Genomic DNA, 14,769 nt, shown 5'->3' on the forward strand with positions numbered 1-14,769 from the left:
GGAGGCTAGCACTGGAGTAATATGATCAAATTTTTTGGTTCTAGTCAGGATTCTAGCAGCCGTATTTAGCACTAACTGAAGTTTGTTTAGTGCTTTATCAGGGTAGCCGGAAAGTAGAGCATTGCAGTAGTCCAGCCTAGAAGTAACAAAAGCATGGATACATTTTTCTGCGTCATTTTTGGACAGAAAGTTTCTGATTTTTGCAATGTTACGTAGATGGAAAAAAGCTGTCCTTGAAACAGTCTTGATATGTTCTTCAAAAGAGAGATCAGGGTCCAGAGTAACGCCGAGGTCCTTCACAGTTTTATTTGAGACGACTGTACAACCATCCAGATTAATTGTCAGATTCAACAGAAGATATCTTTGTTTCTTGGGACCTAGAACAAGCATCTCTGTTTTGTCCGAGTTTAAAAGTAGAAAGTTTGCAGCCATCCACTTCTTTATGTCTGAAACACAGGCTTCTAGCGAGGGCAATTTTGGGGCTTCACCATGTTTCATTGAAATGTACAGCTGTGTGTCGTCCGCATAGCAGTGAAATTTAACATTATGTTTTAGAATGACATCCCCAAGAGGTAAAATATATAGTGAAAACAATAGTGGTCCTAAAACGGAACCTTGAGGAACACCGAAATTTACAATTGATTTGTCAGAGGACAAACCATTCACAGAGACAAACTGATATCTTTCCGACAGATAAGATCTAAACCAGGCCAGAACTTGTCCATGTAGACCAATTTGGGTTTCCAATCTCTCCAAAAGAATGTCGTGATCGATGGTATCAAAAGCGGCACTAAGATCTAGGAGCACGAGGACATCCGTAGAGTACGATCCGACCTCACACAGGAAGCGTCGCAGGTACTACTAATCCAGGCACTTGTCATCTCCTGTCTGGACTACCGAAAGTCACTGTTGGCTATGCTCCCCGCTTGTACCATCAAACCCCTGCAACTTATCCAGAACACTGCAGCCCGCCTGGTGTTCAACCTTCCCAAGTTCTCCCATGTCACCCTGCTCCTCTGCAGGGTGACATGTTTCCACCCCAATGGTGGAAACAGCTTCCCCCTGAAGCTAGGGCACCAGAATCCATGCCCGTCTTCTGAAAACATCTGAAACTCTACCTCTTCAATAAGTATCTTAAATAATCCCACAGCACCCCGCCAGAAAGGTATCTTCTGCTTGGATAGTTCCATCTGTGCCACTGATTTAGTCTGGCTTTATTTCCAGTTTGTCTACAAATGAATAATTGATATGTTGGATTCAGGTCTCCATCTCAACCAAAAATCTAAGTTAAAGAATAGAACTAAATCAAATTGCAATTTAGATTTTTGGTTGAGATGCCGAAGTGTATCCAAAATATCAATTATTAATTTGTAGACAAACTGGAATTAAAGCCAGACTAAGTCAGTGGAACAGATGGAACTATTCAAGCAGAAGATACATTACTTTCAAATGTTGATATTTGGTTACGTTAACAACCAAACACAATTCAATATCACTTTTGAAATACAATAAATAACCTATTAACTTGCTGACAACTTAACAAACGTTTTGGTTTATCAACCAAAAATAAAAGTTAAAGAGTAGGATTAAGTTATCAATATTTACAAATGTATACATTTGGTAGATAGATTTTCATAATTTTGACCTCCCCATAGTTATAATTGTGTAAACTCTAACATAGCCAATTAGCTAGAAAGGTAACTTCAAACACATTTTCGGTAGTAGCAGCTGTTTAGCAGACGAAGCACAATGATAGTACATGAAGTTCTATAAATAAACAAAATATCTGACATTGTATTCCCATTTGAACTTTAAAATATCTGACATTGTGTTCCCATTTGAACTTTGCTGTGCTTTTAAATGGTTGAAATGGTTGGGGCGGCAGGTAGCCTAGCAGTTAAGAGCGTTCGAATCCCCGAGCCGACTATGTGAAAATCTGTCAATGTGCCCTTGAGCAAGGCACTAAACCCTAATAGCTCCTGTAAATCGCTCTGGATAAGAGCGTCTGCTAAATGACTTAAATATAATATAAAATATTGAAAGCGCAGTGATAGACATTTGGGTGACAGCTAAATAAAAAATCTGACATTGTTTTTACATTGGAATTTGGTTGTGCTTTTAGATTTTTGAAAGCATAATGATAACACATTGACAATTCAACTAACTTTTGGGTGAATATAGGTTGTAATCTCAATGATCAACGTCTAAACCAAATATTACCCAAGTATCCCCATTGAAATGACGTGTTGTGCCCAGTGGGACTTTTGGAGCTTAGCTAGAGGTAGACAGAGAGGAAGGAGATAGAGAAAGAGCTAGAGAGAGAGTTTGAGAGGAGAGAGACACTGGACCCTTGTGCCTTGTTAGTTGTTACTGTACCTGACAAAAGCAAAGGCCCATAAACAAATGGCAATTTAGAGCATTACAGCAGTAAAGGGCTTTGTCTTTTATACATGGTTTCATACACTCATCTTACATTATGGAATGTTCTGGATATGGGTACAATATCATTTTGGATCTGTGTACCTTTTATTTGCCAATGGGCCTTCCTCCCCACACAGACTGATGCCACTTCCACTCATCTCTCTCTCCCCTCTATGGGAATTTGCGGTCATTTTGCAATCAGACCAACTTTAAATGTAGATACTTACAATAATCATCCCAAAGTAAAGTATACCAAACTATGAAGACATGAACATACTACAACCATGTGTGTTCGTTTCAGTCATACAGTACAGTTCACTGAGGTGCAGCCAAGGAGAATGATTAATGACTCATATTTTCAATTTTTTTGACTGAACATTATCAGATAATTGTGACAAAATGGAAGGGTGTGGGTTAAACAAGGAAGAGTTGGCATGGCACAATGGATGAGAGCACTAAATATAGCTGCTGCAGGGAAGCGGCCAAGTGGGATACGGTACTGGTATATCCTGTTAAACTCAAACTGTCTGTGGTATTATCAGACCGACGGTCTGGGATATTAAATCCATCCACCTTGATGCCAAAACACAAAGGTGGAACACAAGCTGCTTGGCTGAGCCCTGTGAATCCGAGACCCTCGTCGGAGCGGATGGGGAAAGCGGAGGGGTGAATAATTGCTTTATGACAATGACATGGGTGATAATGAAAAGAAGATTTACGTAATCACAATAATCACAATGCTTCAGGGGTGATGTCATACAGAGCCCTTATGGTAGCAAACTTCTCGCTTACTGCACAGTATGGAGGCTGTGTAGCAACGTCACACAAATACCCCAGTGTTTAGGTGGAAGGCCTCATAGTTATAGCTAATTATTGCTTAATATTTGATTTATTTTGTCATTTGTATACCCAAGTTTTAACTGGCAAACCTCTTGTCAGTTGGAGAAAATAACAGATGACACTGAAGGTGCAGGCACCTTCCAGTGTCTCCTCCTAATACTTCAGAACTGTACACACAGCACAGAGCACTGGAGATGAGTCAACACATAGGATGGGGCCAGCAGGCTCATACCAGAGCCTGCTGGCCCCATCCTATGTGTTTGATGTCACTCGCAGGCCGTTCTCTCCCCTCCTCGCCACGGCCGCAGCAGTGGTGCAGGCAAGCTGAGTGGCAGCAGGATTTGTTTTTCTGGGCAGACTGCGAGGAGTCAGTTTAAGAGTTAGGGATTATTATTTAACGGTGCTCCACATGGAGCCCTGCATCCCCGCTCCTGAGAGAGAAAGGTGTTAATTCCATTTCTCAATGTGTTTTTAGTTTGACCCATCGATGACATGTTTCTCAGCTCTAATGGGCACCAGTGACGGACAGCCCAAAGCTCGCACCACGTTCGGTGGGAGAGAGTGTGCAATTATGTGAATGGAAAATGCAAGGCAATTACTGAATTGAGCAATCCTTATATTTATATAATAGCATCCACTACCATACCCTTCAGATAATATAAATAAATAGTGAGGTTAGTGAACAATGACATAGCAGAGCATTTTGACATCATTATCAAATAACGGCGTTAACAAATAAGGCATGAAACGACTTAGCATACAGAGCACTGTGGATGAAAACTGAGGGGCTCCTATTTAGCAACGGCAAACAAACAATTGCTTCATAGCTGTAGATCAAGTCAATCCTTTTAGTTTCGAATCAGTTCTCTCAGATGTTCTTTCAGTCTGCTGTCTGGCAAGGTGAAGGTAAGAGAGGAAGATTGGCTTTTACTTAGCAGATCAGCAGTCCAACAATCCTCCCATCCACCCTGTGTGTAGTGGGACTGGACAGGGAGTACACTTTAAACTGAATGGGTGGACAACTTAATCTTGTTTCATCATAGAAGGCATGTGAACAGTCAGAATATCAGCTATACTAGCCAACAGACCACCATTCACATTTTTGAATTGCACAGCACACTAGAAAACACATTTGATTTAATGTAATAATCCATCAACTAACGATTACATGAGAATGCATCTAAGTGTAAACCAGGCCCAAGTATGAAGGCATTCTGGGCCAGCAGCTGGGTGGGTTTCAGCAGCTAAGCTGTTCTGCTCTGGTCTGCTGAGATCTTGCTAATGACTATCCATGTGGACTCCATTTCCTTCCTGTCCCCAGCCCGCCCACCTATTTATCCTGACACACACACACACACACACACCGAGAATGATAGTGAGAGACTTGTCGTTTTTCTCTCATATGCTTTTAAACGGCAGATCGGAGTTCCCAGTAGGTTAGAGGGCAACAAACTTCAAATGCCTGGACAACAACCGACAACAGTGCTTTCCCCGTCATTTGCAAGGAAAACACTTCCCGTCGTGGGCTCCCGGCCCCCAGCCTGCGTTCCCCCACTGTAAATCATGATGAAATGGCTTGCAGGTGTCAGGATTAAAGAATAGTCACACAGGACCTCCAGCCCCAGCTGGGTCCCTCCCTTTGCCAGGTCTTCTATTGCTATTTGTTTTTGTGAGATCCTCTTGTATAGTACCAGGGACCGGCACCGAGGAAGGCAGGGCCGGTTGGGGGACGGGGGGCTCTGGGCCTGCTCTGAGTTATGCACTCAGTTTGCCCAGTGAGTAAGAGAGCAGATGTCCCTCCTGCCCTCTCAGGGTGTTTAGCATACCTGCCTCCTCCAGTTAAACAACATAACCTTCACACATCTCTGGCTGTATGAGCCAACACCGGCCCCGTGCCAGAGGCTCTGGGATCAATAAATCCCCCTGTCAGCAGCCATGAGCAGCACAGAGAGAGGAGCTACGCAAAGAAGAGGATGCTTCAAAAATGTTACTTTATGTGACTGCGGTGTAAACCGTGGAAACTGTAAAACTGACAGCACAGCGCTAACAACACGCTCAAAGTATAAACACAAATTAATGAACTTTAAAACTATGTCTATATGCTGAGTGAATCCTTCTGATAGTTTCACTCAGGGGTGGACTGACCATCTGGCATTTTTGGCAAATGACAGATGGGCTGGTCCATTCTTAGACTAGTGGGCCTGTCTAACTTGGCTTTTTTGCACAAAATGATAATTATCTGGCTAATAATGGGCTAATAATAGGCCACGTGGGGGGCCACGAGGAAAGAAAAATGGGCAAAAAATGGGCCGGTGTGTTAAAAATGCCAGAGATGATTTCTGGTCCCAGTCTGCCCCTGGTTAAACTCTTTGTTAAATCAACCAATTTTCCCCTAATATAATTTATAAGAAACAGAGAGAAAGGGAAGAAAAAGAGAGGACCCAATTTTCTCTCTCCAATCTTTCTCTGAAGAACCTGGGTACCTGATTACCTGCTCTTTAAGTAGTTTTAAGTACCTCCCCTGTGTTGTGCTGACTAGGCTGTTGTGAGAGAAGAGTGAGTGGTTCTGCCAGCTCTGTTCCCCAGCTGAGGAGAAACCACAATATTAACCAAAAACAGCTTTGACAGTGTGGGAGCAGCCTCCATAGAGAGACGTAGTCCCTGGGCATTCTGAAGTGGTACAGAAACCTCCACACTGAAATTATCACTGACACATTGGTGAGTATGCAGCTAAGGGCTGGACAGAATATGGAGATATGTTGATATATTGAGAGGGACTACTGAGTCCATTACTGTGAACCATCTATAATACTACACGCTGTAGCTATGGGCTATACTAGTCATTATCATACCCTATATCTTATGAAATGTCATATAATCTTTAGGTCTTTAACATCCTGCGCGTGCCAAAAGACAGTATTATATTGGATTGTACAATATGGTCTCTGAGGAGCATGCCATGTTAATATATAACTGCTTTAATAATTCTTAGAGATTTAAAGTAACACTGACTTCAAACCCCCCTCTACCACAAAGCTGGAGGAAACTCAATGGTTTGGTGGGAAGTTGGGTTAGTTTACAAGTGCTTCAGTGAAAGGGGACCCCACAGAGCAGGCTTTATACAGCCAGCGTTATTTCACAGAACGCAATCTCTTGGACCACTTGTACCCCCTTCTTGCGCTAAAGAGGAGAGCCAGTCGGGGGGAGGGGGAAGAAGAAGGCTCTCATGTGGCTGATTTGATAATGACCGTTCTGTTGGGAGCGGATTGATAGACGCTGTCAGAGAAACATAAGAACTCTCGAGAGCGTTGTCAGGGGCCTGCGCGAGCCGAAAGCCATAAGAGATGTGTGTAGCTCCTGCCAAAGGATGTCCACCAGTCCCCATCCACTGCCAGACGGGAAGGGGAGACCCACTCAGGTTGAATGGAGCGAGCCGCTGCTCAGCAGCAGATGTAAGGGTGGATTGTTCCCAGTAGAAATATTAATCCAGAAGGGTTTGAAGATTATGTTGTGTCGTTAAAGGTATTTCAATAATTGTCAGAGTTGACATATTTATTTTGTTGAAAGGAGGAAGAGGAAGAGACATCTCTCCGGAAGATAAAACAAACACTCCACCCTTGAGACCTCACAGTGTAACACCATCTGAGACTGTTGTTCCTGTGCAACATCTGAAACACACACTGTCTCTTCACACACAGAGACGGGAGATCAGTTGGTGGGTGGATGGCCTGTCTGTGTCTTACGAGGGCTCTATTTCTCTGGGAGCCCACTGTATATCTGCGAGAAGTGAAAAAGATATGAGAGGGTGGATACTGCAGCCATGGGGTGACTGACAGTACCTGCCTGCGGAGGCACCCCATGCAGCATGTAAAACATGTCAGAGAGGAGTGGAGCCCTCCCCTCCCCTCTCATCTCTTTCCTTCCATCATCCCTCGCTCTGATCTGCTCCTCTTCCACACACTCTGCTTTGTATTAGACAGCACTGTGGCACCTGTAGGGGCTCAGGCAGAGAGGTACAGACACAACCATCTGCAGCTCTGTGAGCGTTTGCCAGAGTGTGATACATTCTCCATTGGTCACGGTCCTCTGTGTAATTCTGCTTTGTTTTGTGCTGGCGAAGAACAAAGAGGAACAGGAAGACAAACAGCCTTTATGAATTTAGTTAAGTGGATGGGTGGATGACACGCCACCCTTCATACGATTGAATCATAGGGCCGCCCTCCATAACAGGAAGACAGCACTTTCTTTCTGCCCCCTTTACCTTTCAATTTCGTACTGTGATTATGTCAGCAGAGATTGTTTATAGATAAAGGGCTAGTTATTCTTGATTTTAACCATATGTTTATGGGTGGAGAATTCCATGTAATCATTTCCCATAGGATTTTGTTTGTGAGCCATTTCTAGACATATATATAACATACATCTCGAAACCCACCAATAAACAATGAATCCAATAACAACAGCAGGAGAGTTTTACTCACAGTTGCACTGTATGTACACTACATATACAAAGGTATGTGGACACCCCTTCAAATTAGTGGATTCGGCTATTTCAGTCACACCCATTGTTGTCAGGTGTATAAAATCTAGCACACAGCCATGCAATCTTCATAGACAAACATTGTCAGTAGAACATGCACAGAGCCCTGACCGCAACACCATCGAACACCTTTGGGATGAATTGGAAGGCCGACTGCGAGCCAGGCCTAATCGCCCAACATCAGTGCCCGACCTCACTAGTGCTCTTGTGGCTGAATGGAAGCAATGTTCCAATATCTACTGGAAAGCCTCCCCAGTAGAGTGGAGGCTGTTATAGCAGCAAAGGGGGGGCCAACTCCATATGAATGCTCATGATTTTAGAATGAGATGTTCGACGAGCAGGTGGTCATGTAGTGTACGTATGTATGTATGTACACTACCGTTCAAAAGTTTGGGGTCACTTAGAAATGTCCGTGTTTAAGAAAGAAAATCTGTTTTTTTTTGTCCATTAAAATAACATCAAATTGATCAGAACTACAGTGTAGGCATTGTTAATGTTGTAACTTCTTAGGGATAGCCGCCTTTTTTTCAATTTTTGCCTAAAATGACAATACAAAAAGAAAATACAAAGAAAAAAAACAACCATATTTTTTTTCTACCACCATCTTTGAAATGCAACTGAAAGGTCCCACATCTAACCATCACTCTGGTTGTAATTCCGATGGTGTCCACAAGATGACAGCATGTACTTGTCTTCTTGCTCAGTTGTGCACCGGGGCCTCCCACTCTGTATTCTATTCTAGTTAGAGCCAGTTTGCACTGTTCTGTGAAGGGATTAGTACACAGCGTTGTATGAGATCTTCAGATTCTTGGCAATTTCTCGCATGGAATTGCCATCATTTTTCAGAACAAGAATAGACTGACAAGTTTCAGAAGAAATTCCTTTGTTTCTGCCCATTTTGAGCCTGTAATCGAACCCACAAATGCTGATGCCCAGATACTCAACTAGCCTAAAGAAGGACCGTTTTATTGCTTCTTTAATCAGAACAACAGTTTTCAGCTGTGCTAACATAATTGCAAAAGGGTTTTCTAATGATCAATTAGCCTTTTAAAATGATAAACTTGGATTAGCTAACACAACGTGCCATTGGAACACAGGAGTGATGGTTGCTGATAATGGGCCTCTGTACGCCTATTTAGATATTCCATAAATAAAATCTGCCGTTTCCAGCTACAATAGTCATTTACAACATTAACAATGTCTACACTGTATTTCTGATCAATCTGATGTTATTTTAATGGACAAAAAAGTAGCTTTTCTTTCAAAAACAAGGAAATGTCTAAGTGATCCCAAACTTTTGAACGGTAGTGTATACTGAATAAAAATAAAAATACAACATGTAAAGTGTTGGTCCCATGTTTCGTGAGCTGAATTAAAAGATCCCCGAAATGTTCCATATGCACAAAAAGCTTATTTCTCTCAAATGTTGTGCACAAGTTTGTTTACATCCCTGTTAGTGAGCATTTGTCCTTTGCCAAGATAATCCATCCACCTGACAGGTGTGGGATATCAAGAAGCTGATTAAACAGCATGATCATTACACAGGTGCACCTTGTGCTGGGAACAATAAAAGGCCACTCTAAAATGTGCAGTTTGTCCCACAACACAATGCCACAGATGTCTCAAGTTTTGAGGGAGCATGCAATTGGCATACTGACTGCAGGAATGTCCTACAGAGCTGTTGCCAGAGAATTGAATGTTCATTTCTCTACCATAAGCCGCCTACAACATCGTTTTAGAGAATTTGGCATACCATCCGACCGGCCTCACAACCACAGACCACGTGTAACCATGAAAGCCCAGGACCTCCACATCCAGCTTCTTCACCTGCGGGATCGTCTGAGGAGGGAGAGGGGGGTGCTGAGGAGTATTTCTGTCTGTAATAAAGCCCAGGCCCACCCATGGCTGCTTCCCTGCCCAGTCATGTGAAACCCATAGATTAGAGCCTTATTTATTTATTTCAACTGACTGATTTCCTTCTATGAACTGTAACTTAGTCAAATCTTTGAAATTGTTGCATGTTGCGGTTATATTTTTGTTCAGTATATGTTTGCATGTAACACTAGAGGAGGATGAGTGTGTAAGGTTAATTTAAGATAATCCCTGCCTCATCCTGTCTGCTGTAAAATATCTAATACAGTAACAGGAGACTGATCCCTCTGACTGGGCCATGGATACAGGAGTCTATACTATCCTGTAACACACTCTCACACTGCACAGTCACATGGCCCATGTTCCTGAACATGATTAAGGTGGCCAATCCAGACTCTCTCACCATTAAAAAGGGATTGGATTTCATGAGATTTTGACTAATAATAGAACCCAATCCTAATGACAATAGCAGCAGCCCAGGCTGTAAATGGATATGAAGCAGTCCCAGTGCAGCGCAGTGAGAGCAGGGCCACACACTACAGTACTGCTCTCTCCTGCCACGGCCAGTGGGAGGCTTCCTGACATTACACCCAGGCACATTATGTCTTTCCTCAGCCCCAACAACTTGTAGATCTTGTGTGGCAGTCATATGAGGCACACAGGACCATTAAGAGGACCGTGAGAGACTACAAAAGGAGATATCAGACAGAGATGTAACACTCAGTCGTTCAGAAACTTGATCAGAAAAGTGCTGACTAAGCATCATTTGTGAATAATATTAACGCTGACAGCCTGGAGCAGATTAAGATAATTAAAGTTTGGAATTGGACAATGTCTTCCTCCTCATTGAACAAAGATGTTTTTTGGGGGGGACGGAGAGATGGGACTTGAGTGATAAAAAAGAGAGCGGGGCTTCCTGTTTTCCCTGACAGATGCCGTTCGTATCAAACTAACAAACAAATAAACAAGAAAACAGGGAAAAGACTCCCACTCCCACCCTGTCTCCTCTGATGGATCACACCCTTCTGCAGCCGCCCCGCGGAGCCAGAACCATGCTGCAGACTCGGCACTCCAACACACTCCCTGCTGCAATCAAAACCACCAGGCCCCAGGGCTCAGAGCGAGCTTGGCATGGACACAACATTACAGCATATAAACAAGCCTGCAGTTCCATATAGAGGCCCTGTGATTGTTATGAGCTGGGCTAAGGAGGATTGCCTCTTTTTTACTGCAGGGTTTTACTACTGTTGTAAGACACAGTGCCCAGATCAGAACTTTATTACACAATGCAGACTTCATAGAATACAAGACATTCTCACCAAAATGCATACAGTACAGAACCCTCCCTCCACCTTCACCAGCAACACCCCCTCATCTGTAGCCTACTCCATGACTGCAGCTTATGAGAGAGGAACTGTCCTACAGATTTGATCTAAAACCCCTTTCATCTCCCTGCCCACATCCAACTTTCACACCTGCAACATTAAAAAGAATGTGGGCAATAATGATATTTGACATTTCAGAGGTTGTATTTCATGACCCTTTAAATGAAGTTAGTGCTCTCAATGTGTAATGTCTGGCACCATTCCCTGATTTGCTGCTAAATTACACTCCTGGTGCTTGTCAATTGGTGCGTTCACAAATCAAGAGGCATGATTTCAGTTAAAAATAATGAAAATAATGAAAAACAGAATTACATTGTATTCATCACGCCTCTTTTGCTGACAGCTTTAGATTGACGTCACATATAAATGCCCCAGCCAAGAAGTTATTGCTTAAAACTGGTATTCTGCATCTTGAATGCCATAACTGACATCATCCACAGTCATCAGAGGCTCATGACAACCTCTCTAATGCCATCTACCAGGCTACTAGCAAATATACAGAGACAACCAATGTTCTGTCACTTTGAATGGAAACATGCTCACTTTGTACCACTATAAGACACCACATGAATTAAGTAACGATGTTACACAACGTCAGAGTTAGCAGTCTCATGCACCAGGATACAGTAGAACTCCTCTAATAAGCCAGGCGGCTGGACTTGTGTAATGTGTTGGGAGGTTACCACGTAATATAACTCCACTAAATATAAATAGGTGAGAGACAAAAAATATAAGCCATCATCATTAATGGACTTGGTATAGCTGATGAGCAGAAATTAAGGGGGGGGGAAAGGGTATTGAGTAAAAAAAATAAAAGTTGGACAAAAGCGGATTGTTATTGTTACATTAATCTGGATACAAGAATGGGAATTTTCCTCCTCATTATGGCCAAGCTGCTGGGCAAGACTCTGGTTTCTCTCCCCTACCGTGCCCTGGCACTCCCGCAGCATCCCCACGGAGACGGCTTCCTCGCCGTGATGAGCTTTTGACAGGCCTCGAAACGGCCCGCTTAATGTGGTGCCAGCCCAGACATGGGGCGGCTGGGACGCTGGCAGGTTCTTGGCCCTCTCCGCGCACCATGGGCTTCGGCCCATCTAGACCCTCTTTTCTCTGCTTTTCTTTCTGCAGCCTCATGATTGTTATGCAAAGTTCTCCAAGCAACAGTTGTTGGAGTCCGCTTAGCCACAGATGTAGACAGGGATTTCAGACTGTTTCCCCTCTTAGTAGATTTGTAGACGTAGATCTGGGCTGATTGTTGGTGTTATCTGGACTAAGCAGATGCTGGGCTGTGGCCCATTGGGCCACACATGAGGGACATCCACCACACCTCAGAACAGCAGGTTCTGGAATTAAACACAATTATGTCAGCTCAGGACTGCAAGTGACAGCTGACAGCTGTTCAGTCGGATCCATTCAGAAATGGTGACATTTGTTGCTTACTTTCAGTTATGATGAGGTGTCATCATAGCCGAGGCCTTGCTGGTGTGCTTGCATTCCAAATCCTACAAACAACACTGACTGTATCCTCATGAGAGCAGTTGCATGAAAACAGAACCTAGTTATTTTCTGTGTGCATATCATTATCGTCAACTGGCCAATAAAAACCTTCCTATGTTTATCCAAAGTTTACTGTATGTTGGTGGTCTGTCCAGTATAAAAAAAGTGCGAGACAACAGGTTCCAGGTACCGTAAAAAAGGGCACAAACAAAGTGGTGCTACTGCCATCTTGTGTTAGACAGTGGAAGCTACATACTGTAGGTAACAAGTCTGTAGTCCATCTGCTGGAGGTAGCTTGAAAACGTCATGGTAATTAATTACAGCCATGTAATGGATTTTTTCCCCCCATATGTGGTCAGGGATACAGCTACTGTAAGATAAATATTTTTGTTAGGGAAACTAACGTGGCTTATTCTTGTAGGCCACAGGAGTGCAGAGCCTGGCATACTGTATTCCACATAGAACCTCGGTAGGATACAGTTCTGCATGCAATGTGTGACCTGGACATACAGTAGCCTAAATCTTGACGTATATCACTCAGAATACTATTCTGACAAAGCACTATATTAAAGATATCAAATGCTACTCATGGCCATAACTTTTCCATGTAATGATCAGCTTCTATCTAAATAATGTTTATATGGTTAAGTGTTATTTTTGCATAACACATAACAGCTTTTCTATTTATCCCTGCCTGTGCAAGGGCCTTCTCTAATGAATCTACTAACATACAGTGCCTTCAGAAAATATTCTCACCCCTTGACTTTTTTCACATTTGTTGTGTTACAGCCTACATTTCAAATGGATTAAACTGAGATGTTGTGTCACTGGCCTAAACACACTACCCCATAATGTCAAAGCGGAATTATGTTTTTGGAAATGTTTACAAATTAATTAAACATGAAAAGCTGAAATGTCTTGAGTCCATAAGTATTCAACCCCTTTGTTATGCCAAGCCTAAATAAGTTCAGGAGTAAACATGTGCTTAACAAGACACATAAAAGTTTCATGGCATCACTCAATGTGCAATAATAGTGTTTAACATGATTTTTGAATGACTACCCCACACATACAGTCCCTCAGTCGAGCAGTGAATTTCAGACACAGATTCAACCACAAAGACCAGGGAGGTTTTCAATGCCTCGCAAAGAAGGGCACCTATTGGTAGATGGGTAAAAAAAACACTGACTATCTCTTTGAGCATGGTGTTATTAACTACACTTTGGATGGTGTATTAACACACCCAGTCACTACAAAGATACAGGCGTCCTTCCTAACTCAGTTGCAGAAGAGGAGGTAACCGCTCAGGGATGTCACCATGAGGCTAATGGTGACATTAAAACAGTTACAGAGATATGAGAAAACTGAGAATGGATCAGCAACCTTGTAGTTACTCCACAATACTAACCTAAAAGACAGAGTGAAAAGAAGGAAACCTGTACAGAATACAAATATAAAATAATAGAGCTAAGCACAGGCAAAATCCTAGAGGAAAACCTGGTTCAGTCTGCTTTCCAACAGACACTGGGAGACAAATTCACCTTTCAGCAGGACAATAACCTAAAATACAAGACCAAATATACGCTGGAATATTGAACATTGTACAATCCAGGTGTGCAAAGCTCTCAGAGACTTACCCAGAAAGACTGCCAAAGGTGATGTACTTTGTCGGGGGTGTGAATACTTATGTAATTTTGATATTTCTGTATTTCATTTTCAATCAATTTGCAAACATTTCTAAAACATGTTTTCACTTTGGCATTATGGAGTATTGTGTGTAGATGGGTGAGCGAAAATCTATTTAATGCTTTTTCAATTCAGGCTGTAACAACAAAATGTGGAATAAGTCAAAGGGTATGAACACTTTCTGAAGGCACTGAATCACAATATGACAAAGAAAATGTATACTACCAAGCCTTTCATTGTCTTCCCACAAACCAGACATTAAAATCAACTTCAACTCATGGAAAAGTAAAGGATGGTGTTCATCTAAAAATACCAGATAGCAGCATTTTGAAGGGGATGTTTACTTCATGCATGATGAGACCCCGTTCCAGACAGCTGTAGTGCATCTCTAATGCAGTGTTTTAATAGGAGTAACACCAGCCAGGGAATTCAGAGATCTTATCTGCATATGGTGTTGATGATTGGGCAGCTGCACACACTTTCAGGACTGTTGAGGCCACGTGCGATGTCTCTTCTGGAAAACATCAG

The sequence above is a fragment of the Salmo salar genome, chromosome ssa26 (assembly GCF_905237065.1).
Source record: "Salmo salar chromosome ssa26, Ssal_v3.1, whole genome shotgun sequence".
NCBI lineage: Eukaryota > Metazoa > Chordata > Actinopteri > Salmoniformes > Salmonidae > Salmo > Salmo salar.